This window comes from Lissotriton vulgaris, chromosome 7 (genome assembly GCF_964263255.1).
Source record: "Lissotriton vulgaris chromosome 7, aLisVul1.2, whole genome shotgun sequence".
Lineage (NCBI taxonomy): Eukaryota > Metazoa > Chordata > Amphibia > Caudata > Salamandridae > Lissotriton > Lissotriton vulgaris.
The window spans coordinates 1660722300-1660734442 of record NC_141695.1 but is presented as its reverse complement, the minus strand read 5'-3'; the positions used below and the strand labels follow the sequence as shown (position 1 = coordinate 1660734442).

General features: G+C 48.3%; 1 protein-coding gene and 1 pseudogene across 1 annotated transcript in view; both read left to right on the top strand.

Moving 5' to 3' along the window:
* Positions 1-12143, top strand: part of SYCP2 (synaptonemal complex protein 2) — a 3993018-nt gene that overhangs the window by 1597390 nt on the left and 2383485 nt on the right. The gene's annotated exons all lie outside the window — the stretch shown is intronic.
* On the top strand, positions 9738-12121 carry LOC147706229 (uncharacterized; annotated as a pseudogene).

The window sequence follows — 12143 nt, the reverse complement described above, 5'->3', positions numbered from 1 at the left end:
CCACTATGACATCAGTATCCGGACACCAAATGATAACCCTGGAGATAAAAGGTGCCCAACAAACGTTCCAATGGAAAATCCCTTTTTTCCATGCCAACAACGCATATCCAGAGCTCGCTTTTCTTCTCAACCAACATTTAAACATGCCTCATCCTAAGAAATTGGGCTTTATCGAGCTCCATCTACTTTGAAATGTTACACAGCTAAATGGAAGAGGTTCTGTGCTTGGTGTATCTCGCAAGCATTGCATCCATTCTCTTCATCTCCAGAGCAGGTGCTGCTTTATCTCTTGCACTTAGCAAAATCAGGACTTTCTCACTCTTCCATAAGAGTTTGTCTTGCTTCAATTTCTAGGTATATAAGACATTCAAATCAAACTTCTCTGTGGTCTAACCAACTCTTCTAAGAATTTATGAAGGGACTTTTTAGAGTTTTCCCGGCTGTTAAGCCTCCTTCAGTTTTGTGGCAATTAAACACCATTCTGTCTTAACTGATGCGTCCTCCCTTTGAGCCAATACACAAATGCAAATTTAAGTTCCTCTCCTGGAAAGTGGCTTTTCTCTTGGCCATTACATCAGCCAGATGTATCAGTGAAATCCAAGCTCTCACTATAAAAGAACAGTATCTGCAGTTTTTGCCGGACAGAGTTATCCTGCTCACTAACCCTCCATTCAAACCTAATGTGCCTTCATCTCACCACCTCAATGATTCAATTGTTTTACCAACGTTCTTTCCTAAACCGTACTCAGCAGCTGATAGGGCGTGGCATCCTCTGGACATTAAACAATGCTTAAAGTTTCATCTGAAAAGAACTGAGACATTCCGTAAATCTTCTCAGCTACAGATCTCTTTCTCAGCACTCAAGAAAGGACAGGCTTTGACAAGGGCCAGCATTGCTTGTTAAGTCTCTTCCACCATTTCCTTCTGTCATGAAAAAGCTGTCCGTCTGTTTCTTGCGAAAGCACAAGCTCACACTACAAGGAAAGTAGCGACTACCTCTGCCCTGTTTATGGGAGCATCTCTCCTGGACATTTGCATGGCTGTAACGTGAACATTTACGAAGCTTTACTGCCTTGATGGTTGGAAACAGGCAGATATCCCTGTTGTACAAGCTACACTCCAAAGTCTCTTTGTTTAAAGTAGGCAGCTTTTATCCTTCTGTGTTCTCTATAAGCTGTTTGTACATTTGTATGCTTATTATTCTCTTCTTGGTTCTTGATGGTACAAGTTTACATCATGGTGGTATGGATCGCCTGCTCACCACCATTTCTTTTTTCTTATTGTGTATTTTACTGCTTACTAGTCAGATTCAATCATATGAATCTATAAAAGATTCAATGCTGGAGAAAGTTACTTACTTGAACACTGTGGTTCTCGAGGATTATTATCTTTTATAGATTCTCATGTGACCCTCCCTCCTTCCGATTAGGTTCACCAATTACCTCAGAATCTGGTATACCTATACACTTGTGCTCGAAATCTGAGGTATAGTGGCTCTGTGGGGAAGGGAAATCTGAGGTCTCAGCTGTGATTGGCTGACGTTTGGATGTTTTAAAATGAGGCTGAAAAGTTAATTGAGTGAGTTTTCTGTTCTATTTAGGTCTATGGTGATGTGGTATTATTGCTATTTCTTATGTTACAGTGGGACTCCCACCAGGACGACGGGGAAGATTCAAGCATGTGAATCTATAAAATATATCAATACTTGAGAACGACAGTGTACAGGTAACTAACTTGTTTGACACAGGCTCTGCAACGTCAGGCCTGAGACAGGTTTGAAACACTACTTATGTGGGTGGCATAATCATTGCTGCAAGCTCACTGGTAAAAAAGAAGAAATGGTTTCATTTCAAGTACAGGCCCTTGCTATATGGTATACCACTTTCCAAAGAACTTAACAGTAATTCACGAAAAATGTAATTCTTGAAAATGCTACTACAGGAGCAGTGTTTGTCAGTCATGTGGGTATATTAGAGACATTATGAGAGTGAATTATTAGCAATAAAAAAGCCAAATCTGTTGGTGTTGCCAATGTTGTTTTCATACTCCATGTAAAATAAATACCTTTGGTGGCCAAGATGGAGGCGTAGTAGGGCGCACTTTTCGGTCCCTCCGGCGCCGCAACTCTAAAAGCCTTGTATAGCGCCCGTTAGGGTGTCCAGCAACTGTCCGACGGACGCTGAGGGAGAGCCGATACACTTTGGGGAGCAGCGCAGCGCCTTTCTTTGGCGGCAGGAGAATTTGCTGGTGCCATTGGGATTCGCGGCCTACGCAGCCCCTGCATCCCCGGGGTTGCGTACGCTCAAGAAGGAGTCCGCAGCGAGACAGGAGAGTCGGAAGTGGCCCTGCCGCGCTCGACAGGACGCGGAAGGAGAAAGCGTAGACAACCGCTACCCAGCCGCTACATAGTTTGCGATGGCATAAGGACACCGGTGAGAGCTATTTGCTGGCCCATACTTCGGCGATCGGAACTGCAGCCCTGTGGGTCTTTCCGGGGATCCAATGGTTTTCGGGACGCCTATGGGGGCAGATTACCGGGAGTGGAAAGGCACTGGGCCCACAGCGACGCCCTTGGTCTGGGTGTCCGCCTCGGCTGTGCGGAGCCTGGGCCTGAGTGGACATCAGGAGAGCGCCCTAGGCGGAGCCGGCAACTGGCCGTGGAGGGCTTTGGACAGGGACCTGCTTGGGCGCGGGCTGGCGGTCAGCCACCATTTTGAGGCCTGCACTGTCGCGCTCTCCCCACCACAAGCTGACACGAGCAGTCTGACTCATCAGCACTCGGAGGGCCGAGCAGGGGACTGATTTGAATAGAGACACGGACACCCGCCCCCCCCCAACTGTACAGTGGCGGGGTGAGTAACAGGAGAGCAGTGGTCAGACGCTACTGCGCCTTCCCACGCGCTGTTGGCGGCAAAGTGACCTGCATTTTGGGCCTATTATTCCCTGACCCTTGGCCGCAGTCGTAGTTACGCAGTGGTGGACCGTGACAAACTAGGTACACGAGGTTGAGGTGAGCGATAACGCGGGGGTGTCCCACCCAGATACTTCAGAGTGCGCCAACTTAAAGCTTGGAGGGGTCCTGACGCTGAGGAGGTAGCGACTGCACCAGCCACTAAAAGGGGGGTCGAGACATGGCGGCGCCCAGACTCAAAAAAGACAAGCTGCCGAAAGACACTGGGCAGAAAGGCAAGGACCAAGTGGCATCGCCAAGCGCTGGAAAATCCCCACACCGCGACGACCCGGAGGGCCCAGCGACCAAAGCTTCCATGCTGGAGCTTTTTGCAGCAATTAAAGAGGACATCACGGAGCTGCGCTCCCAGCTGGCGTCAGACCTAAGAGAGATGCGACAAGATGTAGATGCAGTAGGGGAACGTGTCGCGACGCTGGAGGAACATGACCTGAGCACGGCGGATGATGTCCATAGGTTGCAGCAAGATGTCCTACGCTTCACAGAACAGAACCTGGATCTCCAGGCGCATACGGAGGACCTGGAAATCCGGTCTCGCCGGAACAACATCCGAATACGGGGGGTGCCATGGAAAGGCGAGGGTACGGACCTACGGGAGTATGTGGATGCGCTCTTTCGATCTATCTTGGGCGACGCAGCACCTTCGGAGATCAAACTAGACAGGGTTCACCATGTGGGCCTACCGCGCAGCAATAAGTCTCCGCCTCCGGACATTCTGACTTGCGTCCACGACTTTCAGCTCAAGAAACAAATCCTACGGATGGCACGGAACATCGCCCCGTGACATTTCGAGACCATCGGCCCGTATTGTACCAGGACCTTGCTGCCTCCACACTGGCCAAACGACGGAGCTTTTGACCCGTCACTACCTTCCTTCGGGACCAAGGGGTGGCCTACTCCTGGGGTCACCCGTTCAGACTTACTTTAAATGGAACTTGAAACTCGTCCAGGTTCGGTTGCTGGAGGCGGCTTGTGAGCTCCTGGGTCTGGAACCTCCTGGGGAGTCTCCTGAGGATGCAGCCCCCCCCTTCCCAGCACCGTCGCCGCTCCCAGGAGTGGCAGAGGGTTGGCAAACCTTAGTCCTCGCCGAGACCGGACCCCACGCTCACTCAGCGCGAACGAGGGGCGGCGCTTGCCTCAGTGGCCCGTGTGACGGAGGCAACGAAGGAGGATTAAGCCTTCTGTTTTGAATATACACCCTTGGGCGCCTTGGCTGGTGCCGGAGGGGACCACCTACCCGTGGTTCCAGGACACCATCCCGACGGACGTCGAGAGAGACAGGAGGATGATCGCTTGCTCCACCTTTGTGCGTCCTCCTACCCTATTTACCAATCATCCTCGGATGATGGACAATAAGTATGTTTTGAACTGTTGGAATTACTTAGTTCTTTCTCTTTTTCTTCTTCTTCTTTCTGTTCTGGGGTCTCCTTTCAAAGGGAGGGAGGGAGGGTACGAGGGGGGAACGGGTCCCTGGTCTAGTGATGTGCATATTTGTGAGCAGGGAGACTCCCACCTACCCCGGCAGGGCGAAGGGGCCTCGGCCCAGTGAATTGTCTCATGACCCCATCTGAGTTACGAATCCTCACACTAAATGTGTGGGGACTTAATAACCCAGTGAAACGGAAGGCGATACTCTCCCTTCTGGAGGCCTCAAAAGCAGACATATGTCTCTTGCAGGAAACCCACCTGTTGGCAAAAGACTGTTCTAGGATGCGGTCCCGTTGCTTCCCACACCAATTCTACTCCTCCTCCTCTACCAAGACCGCAGGGGTGGCGATTCTGGTAGCTCAAAGGTTCAAGGGCAAAGTGCTGCAGAAGGGGGCGGAAATGAAAGGGCGTCTACTTGCATATAGATTCACTTTGGGAGACTTCACCTTCACGTTGTGCTCCATTTATGCCCCGAATGACGGCCAGGCAAAGTTCCTCAATATAGCCCTCACAGAAATCGCCACGACACCCGATCAACATAATCTGGTGGGAGGGGACCTAAACTTAGTGATGGACACTTTACAGGACAGGTCGGGGCAAAGGCATTCACAAGCTGGGGCGCTCTCAGCGGTGGGGATAGCCAGGCATGGAGAGATGGGTCTTGTGGACTTATGGCGTAACCTTCACCCAGGCGAGAGGGGATACACGTATTACTCACATACCCACAAAACCTATGCTCGCCTCGACCAACTTTTGGTCTCCACCCCTTTGCGCGCGCGTGTTACAGGAGCTGAGATTGAAGCTGCGTCCTTGTCTGATCACTCGCCTGTATTGGCGGTGTTTGCCCTCCCCCCGGCATCTTGCATATCCCTCACCTTGAAATTGCGTGACACGCTTTTGCACTCGCTGAGGTGGTGAACAAGCTTAAGGGATCCATTACCGATTTTTTTAACACATAATAACTCCACTGACACCTCATTGGCCACACGCTGGGCGGCGCTCAAGGCAGTCCTTCGGGGGGAACTGATTGCAATCTCGGCTGCTGAAAACTCGGAGCGGGCACGCAAGCGAACGGAATTATCTCAGAAAACGCGCGAGCTGGAACACATGCACCAACGTACCGAGGCCCCAAGGGTGTGGAGACAGTTAAAGCAGTTGCGACAGCAACTGGCCGCGTTAGATCAGGACAGGGCAGAATATGCTGCGTTTAGGGTGAGACACCTATACTACACAGGTGGGGACCGGTGCGGGAGGCTGCTGGGGCGGGCTCTGAGGGAGGTGCAGCAACGCCAAGCGGTTCAGAGAGATTTCTACATCAGACCGGGGGTGGTTACCGAAGACGCGGACATTGCAGAGGCTTTTAGCGCTTTCTACACTTCTCTATATGCAGGATCTTCCTTGGACCCGGCTGAGGGTGCGAGCTTCCTGGAGGCCACTCCCCTACCATCACTGACTACTGGGCAGGCAGAGTCTCTAGATCGACGGATATGACCGGAAGAGGTCATTGCGGCCATCTCACGCCTCAAATTAGCAAAGGCACCCGGCCCGGACGGATTTTCCGCAATATTTTATAAAACGTTTTGCACACAGATCGCGCAGCTGCTGACCACTCTTTTCAACTCGTTTGCTGAGACAGGGGCGATCCCGAGAGATCTGCTAGACGCTACAATTTCTGTTATCCCCAAACCAGGGAAGGATCGCACGCGGTGCGAGGCCTATTTCTTTGCTAAACGTTGACATCAAACTCTACACTGGTATCCTAGCGTCCCGGTTGGCGCCGCTTCTGCCCTGCCTGGTTGACCCGAATCAGGCGGGTTTCATACCGGGCCGCCAAACAGTAGACCACACGAAGAGGGCGTTACACCTCATAGAGAAAGCCACGAGGACGACGGGAGAATATATGCTTTTGCCGATAGACGCCAAGAAGGCTTTTGATCACGTCCATTGGTCCTACCTGGAACAAGTGCTGGTGAAAGCGGGGCTAGGTATCAAATTCCGCACGTGGGTTCTGAATTGCTATTCGTTTCCCACCGCGACAGTCAAAGTCAACGGCCGCTCCTCGCCCCGTTTTCCAATCAAACAAGGCACAAGACAGGGGTGCCCACTGTCGCCCCTGCTCTTTGCCCTATACATGGAGCCGCTTGCCCAGCAGTTGCGGCTTGACCCAAATGTGCGGGGAATTAAGATCGGTGCCTATACTCATACCATCAGTCTTTATGCCAATGACATTCTCTTGGCACTTTCCTCTCCCAAAACGTCTTTACCAGCGTGCGGGGCGTGTCTTGACGCCTTTGCTAGAGCTTCAGGCTTGAATGTCAATATGGCCAAATCGGAAGCCTTAGATCTCTCCTTAGACGCACACACCCGCTCCTACCTCCAGACTAGCTTCCCTTTCAGGTGGTCAAACTCGGCGGTCCCATATCTGGGAATTCAACTCGCCCCCACCTTGCGAGACACCGTCCGGATCAATTACGCGCGATTGAGCACTCTCATTCGCACAGAGCTGCGCCGCTGGAAGCACCTGCCGATGTCATGGCTGGGCAAGGTAGCGGCCGTCAAGATGACGGTTCTGCCCAGATCCTTTACCTATTTAGGGCCATTCCACTTCGGCCTCCGGAGGGGTGGCTCCGGCAGACGCAATCCGAACTAGCACTTTTTGTTTGGTATGGCAGGAAACCTAGACTGAAACTCCGATTAGCTATGCTGCCACCGGAGAAAGGAGGAGTGGGACTGCCGGACCTCCTCTTGTATTATCAAGCGACGCAACTGAGAACTCTGGTCGAATGGAGCCGATGGGAATCAGAGAAACACTGGCTGATTCAGGATCAGGCCATAGCAGGTCGCCCGCTCCAGGAGATTCCCTTTCTCCGTAGGCAGCATCGGCCCTCTAATCTTTATGCCTCCTTCATTACCAGAGTGCCCTTAGAGGTATGGGATAGCACTAATGTGAAACACGAGCTGGTCACTTTTCCCTCCCCACTTACACCCATAATGGAGAACCCGGACTTCTCCCCCGGACAGGACATCGTCGCTTTTGCGCGGTGGCGCACGGCGGGCTGCAGAGTTTTGTTCCACATGTACGACACCGAGGGGGTTATGCCTTTCGAAGAGTTTAAACAGTGCTATGACCTGCCAGAGACGGAACGCTTACATTACTTACAGGTGCGCCACTGGGCGCTTAATGGTCAAGTTCGAGAGACGGCGGACAGGCAATTGCGACCCTATGAATACTGGCTGCTCACACGGAAAACAGATAAGCATCTTCTCAGATCTTTACCGCATGCTGCTAGATCGCTACTCCTTTGTCGATAATCCCGGTAAAGCCCGCTGGGAAAGGGAGCTAGGACGCACGCTTAGCGCCAAGGAATGGGAGGATATATACTACCGCGCGCGTCACTCCGCCTATCACATGGGCTTAACAGACACACTCACCAAGCTAGTTACATGTTGGTACTACACGCCGGTGCGCCTACACAACATGGACCACTCTGAAGAGGCGACCTGCTGGCTGGGCTGCGGGGAGGCGGGGACCTTAGTACATCTCCTATGGGACTGTGTGCATCTTCAGACATACTGGAAGTTAGTCTTTGATGAGGTTGACACGCACTTTGACACTGAAATTCCACGATTCCCTGCATATGTCTTACTGGGCCTTCCCAATCCCATCACATACCCTCTGAGATCGTGGAGGGGCAGACTGATTGCCATAGCCATCGGCTCCGCAGTGCAGAATATCCTGTCCCTCTGGCGCACCACACATGTTCCCTCATTCCAGGAGTGGCTTTCACGTCTATGGGCAGTGTTGGGCATGGAGAAATTGTCACTGATCAAAGCAGGGAAGGGGTCAGAATACGTGGAGTTGTGGCAACCATTCCTCTCCATACTGGCCACGGAGCTCAGAGAAATCACGTGCCCTAGATACTTACGCTTACTTCGTCTGTCACACATGGACACTTGTTGAATTGGAGAGGGGGGAGTTCCCGAAACGGTGGTAGGACTCGGACCTGGACCTGGGGAGGGAGAGTCGGGAGAGGGAGTGGGGCGAGTTGGGGACGAGGTTTGGGGGGGGGAGGGGAGGGGGGCTCTTCTTCTTTCTTTTCTATTCTTCCTTCTTTTTCCTCTTGCCCGCCTTTCATCGCTCCGGTCAGGTGGCTACGTTCTTCGCTTCGTGCTAGATACGCTAGTGATACCCGGGGTGGGCCTGGCCAAGGACAGGGCCTACGGGACACACATACAGCAACTCTGGAACAACGGGACACTTGCATTATACATGCTCTACCCCATGCCGCTTCCTCCAGTCGGGTGGGGGGGAGAGTGTTGGATGCGAAGGCTGAGATTACAGCTGAGGTGTATTCACTTACTTTTGACTTGAATGTTGCCGGAGTATTGCATCGAATGTGCTGTCCCCCCCTTCCCCTCCTTCTCCCTTTCCTAGTTGCCACGTGGCCGGCCCCCTGGGGTTGTAGGCGGCATGCTGTGTTTAACATTTCCTATGCTTCCAGTACTTTGGTATGGCCTGCACGGAAGTACGTTGTTGAGCCGGCCCGATGGGTTGTAGGCGGTTCTTGTTCTATTCCTTTTCTAATGCTAATAAACAGATTTAATACTAAATAAATACCTTTTAGAGGCTATCAGGTTAACGAGGAAGATACTGAACTTATATGTTTAGCATCATAAAATAATTAAGACTCGGAGGAGTTTGCGGAGTTCTGCTACGCAGAAATCCGTTAAAAGCAACAACAAAAAACTGCGCGCTACACAGAGCTCCGCAAGCCACGGAGTGCGATAGATAAATGGGTTCGCAATGATTTTCAGTGCCGGTGTTTGTCCACACTATGTAATCATCGCAAACGGCACCATGCACAGAGCACGTTGCTTTCTTTCTGCCGCTCGAGTAGATTTTGTAGGCAAGCAGCAGCTTTCTCAATGCACATGGGTGGTTTCTCAACACGAACGGTTACGATGATACGTGACCACTCGCAATGAGAAATCTGACCGCCCGTGCTAAGAAATCTCGCCGTGAGGTTGATTTTCAATGCTCGCGCTCGCAAACCTGACATTGAATATCGGGAACGAGGAAAAATCGAGCTGGGAAGTGGATTTTTGCCACTGGAGTGCGCCAACTCACGGAGTGCGGAAAACTCTGCAAACTCCACAAGCAGAGTGGAATTCACCGCTCAGACTTAAAAATAATACCAAGCGAGGAAGTCAAAGTATTGTCCGTGCCAGAAAGGCCCACAACTCATCTTCTGAATTTAAAGTGTATTTGAATCTGTGCTTCAAATTATGTACATATGTTGAATATGATAATCATTTTTCAAGACCATTAGAAGCAGCCAAAATGATGCCAGTGGATAAAGGAGGACAACTTGGAAGAGGAAAGAAACTGAAGCCATATAAAAAATGGTTTTCAGAGGTAAGGACTCATTATGAGACATTACACAAACTCTGTTCAGAAGACACTTCAATATACAAAACTGATCTACTGACAAAGGCCAGTAACCTCAGAAGACACTCTTCGCTACAATGACTATTTTACACTGAAGTTTGCTTTCCACACAAGACACTCTCTATTATAATGACAATTTTACAGTGAAATCCACTTTCTACTCTAGTCACTTTCAGCTGAACATTTGCCTTGGGTTTGCTAGAGTTTTTGTGTTATGCAATTAGCATGATAGAAATTTTCCAAGTTACAGAGATATTGTAAGATGCAGTCAAAATTACTTTGGATGACTCTTCTTTCTTTGTGAGGCAGCAGTGTGAAACAGGCTGCCTTGAAAAGAGTCTGATCTGCTCTGCATCTGGGGTGTTTTATCTTGATGTTTTCTTTATGTTTTCAGTGATCATTTATTTATGCAGCCCCCTAATAGAAGGAGCATGTCAGTAAGTCATTAAACTATTGTTAGCAAAGTACTTAATATATTATGGAAATCTTCTTCAAATTCATGTTCTGCGGAGACAAAGCATTGTGTTCTAGAAAGAGAGACACTACACAAACCACACTCGCTGCTTTTCATATAAGAGATCATCTTTGGCCCACAGAATGGGCGGGAAAGCCCATCGTGTGATACTAGTGGTGTGCATGGTATGGAGGAGACAGTACGTTGAAAATGAGGCAGTCTACTGATGAACATTGTCTCACCAAACTTACAGGTGCCAATTTTATCAACCTAAAGGAATGAAATGGTGCAGTAATGTTAACGTAATTACAAGGTTAAATTGTCCAGTTTTGAGAATACATAAACCTATTAAGCCACCAGACCAGGTTCTCTGATTTGCAGGAAGCCAAATCAATACCACCACACTAAACTATATAGAGTTTATTGTACCAAGACACTATTTGTTAATTCTCATGCCCCATCCTAAATGCCCTGCATTTGTGGTGAAAGCACACAAGACACAAATAATTCACACTATGGTTAAATAATTCTTTTACAAATGGGCCTTTTAGAAGTCACACAAAGTCCTGTGTTACACTTTACCAAGTGCAGAATTGTATGAATTGGTCACATATCTGCATAATTGCAGACAGAACACTTAAGTGAAGAAGAAGGTGACAACATTATACAGTATACAGCCCGAAGTAAAAGAAAGATCCTTGCTGACTTTAAGCAGAGCAGATTACTTTATCCCTAAAGGTACAGTATAAAATATAAACTAATTTTTATACTGCTTGCATTACCAATTTGATGCATGAAAGTATATGGTTTGAAAGTGTGTCCCTTGTATAAATGAAGGTCCTCATTAACCCACATGCAGTTTCTGTCACCAAAAATGTAATTGGTTACTGACACATAATATATTTACAATTTAATTAAATGTATTTTACTTACTAAATGTACAACAACTATCTTCATATTGTTATAGTAATTCATACATCACCTTCTGCAGGGCAGTTCACATTACATTCAGACAACAGTACAGCATTACCAGATTATACCCCACCAGAAGACACCACAGATGAAGATCCAATTGACATTATGTGGGATACACTTTATACTAGCTTAAAAGGTGAAATGTATGCTCAGCTCAAAGATGATTTAGTTAATTAATGGGATTCTGGTTTTTAACAACATATGGATCATGTTGAATATACAATTCCAAATGAATCCAAAGAAATTGAAATTTGTTTTGATTAGACTAATACCACAGGTGAATTATCACCTATTTTTGAAGACTCCAACAAATGCTTGATTTGAGCGATGAAGCGGCTGGCTATAAGCTGAATCTCATCTATTTGCTCAGAACTATGTATCACCTTCCGAAGTATATTTTAAAAAGTGTTACGCCCCTAATATTACTATCTATTGTGCAATTTCCTATACACATTTTGATAAAAACACTCCTACCTGACCTAACCAACATTGTGTGAAAGAGTTGACTCAAAGTGACTCAGTGTCTTTTTTTTTATTCAGAATAGCCTAATTGCACAGTTACAGACTATGTTTAGGCAAAAACATTTTAAAGAAAAGGTGACAAAACATCGATTTGATCACTATATGGAAAATGAGAAACAAACAATGAAAGATGTATGTGATGGGAAAATGTATTTTGATTTATTCAAGAGTGGATTGCTGAAAACCCCCAACAGCATTTTATTTGCAGTAAACACAGGTGATATTTAAAAGTTTGAAAATATCAATGTGGCCAGTGTACTGAATAGTAAACGAGCTACCTGTATCCCAAAGACAGCTTCTTGAAAATATATTACTATATAGCTAGAATGAAACATGCTTAAAAAAGC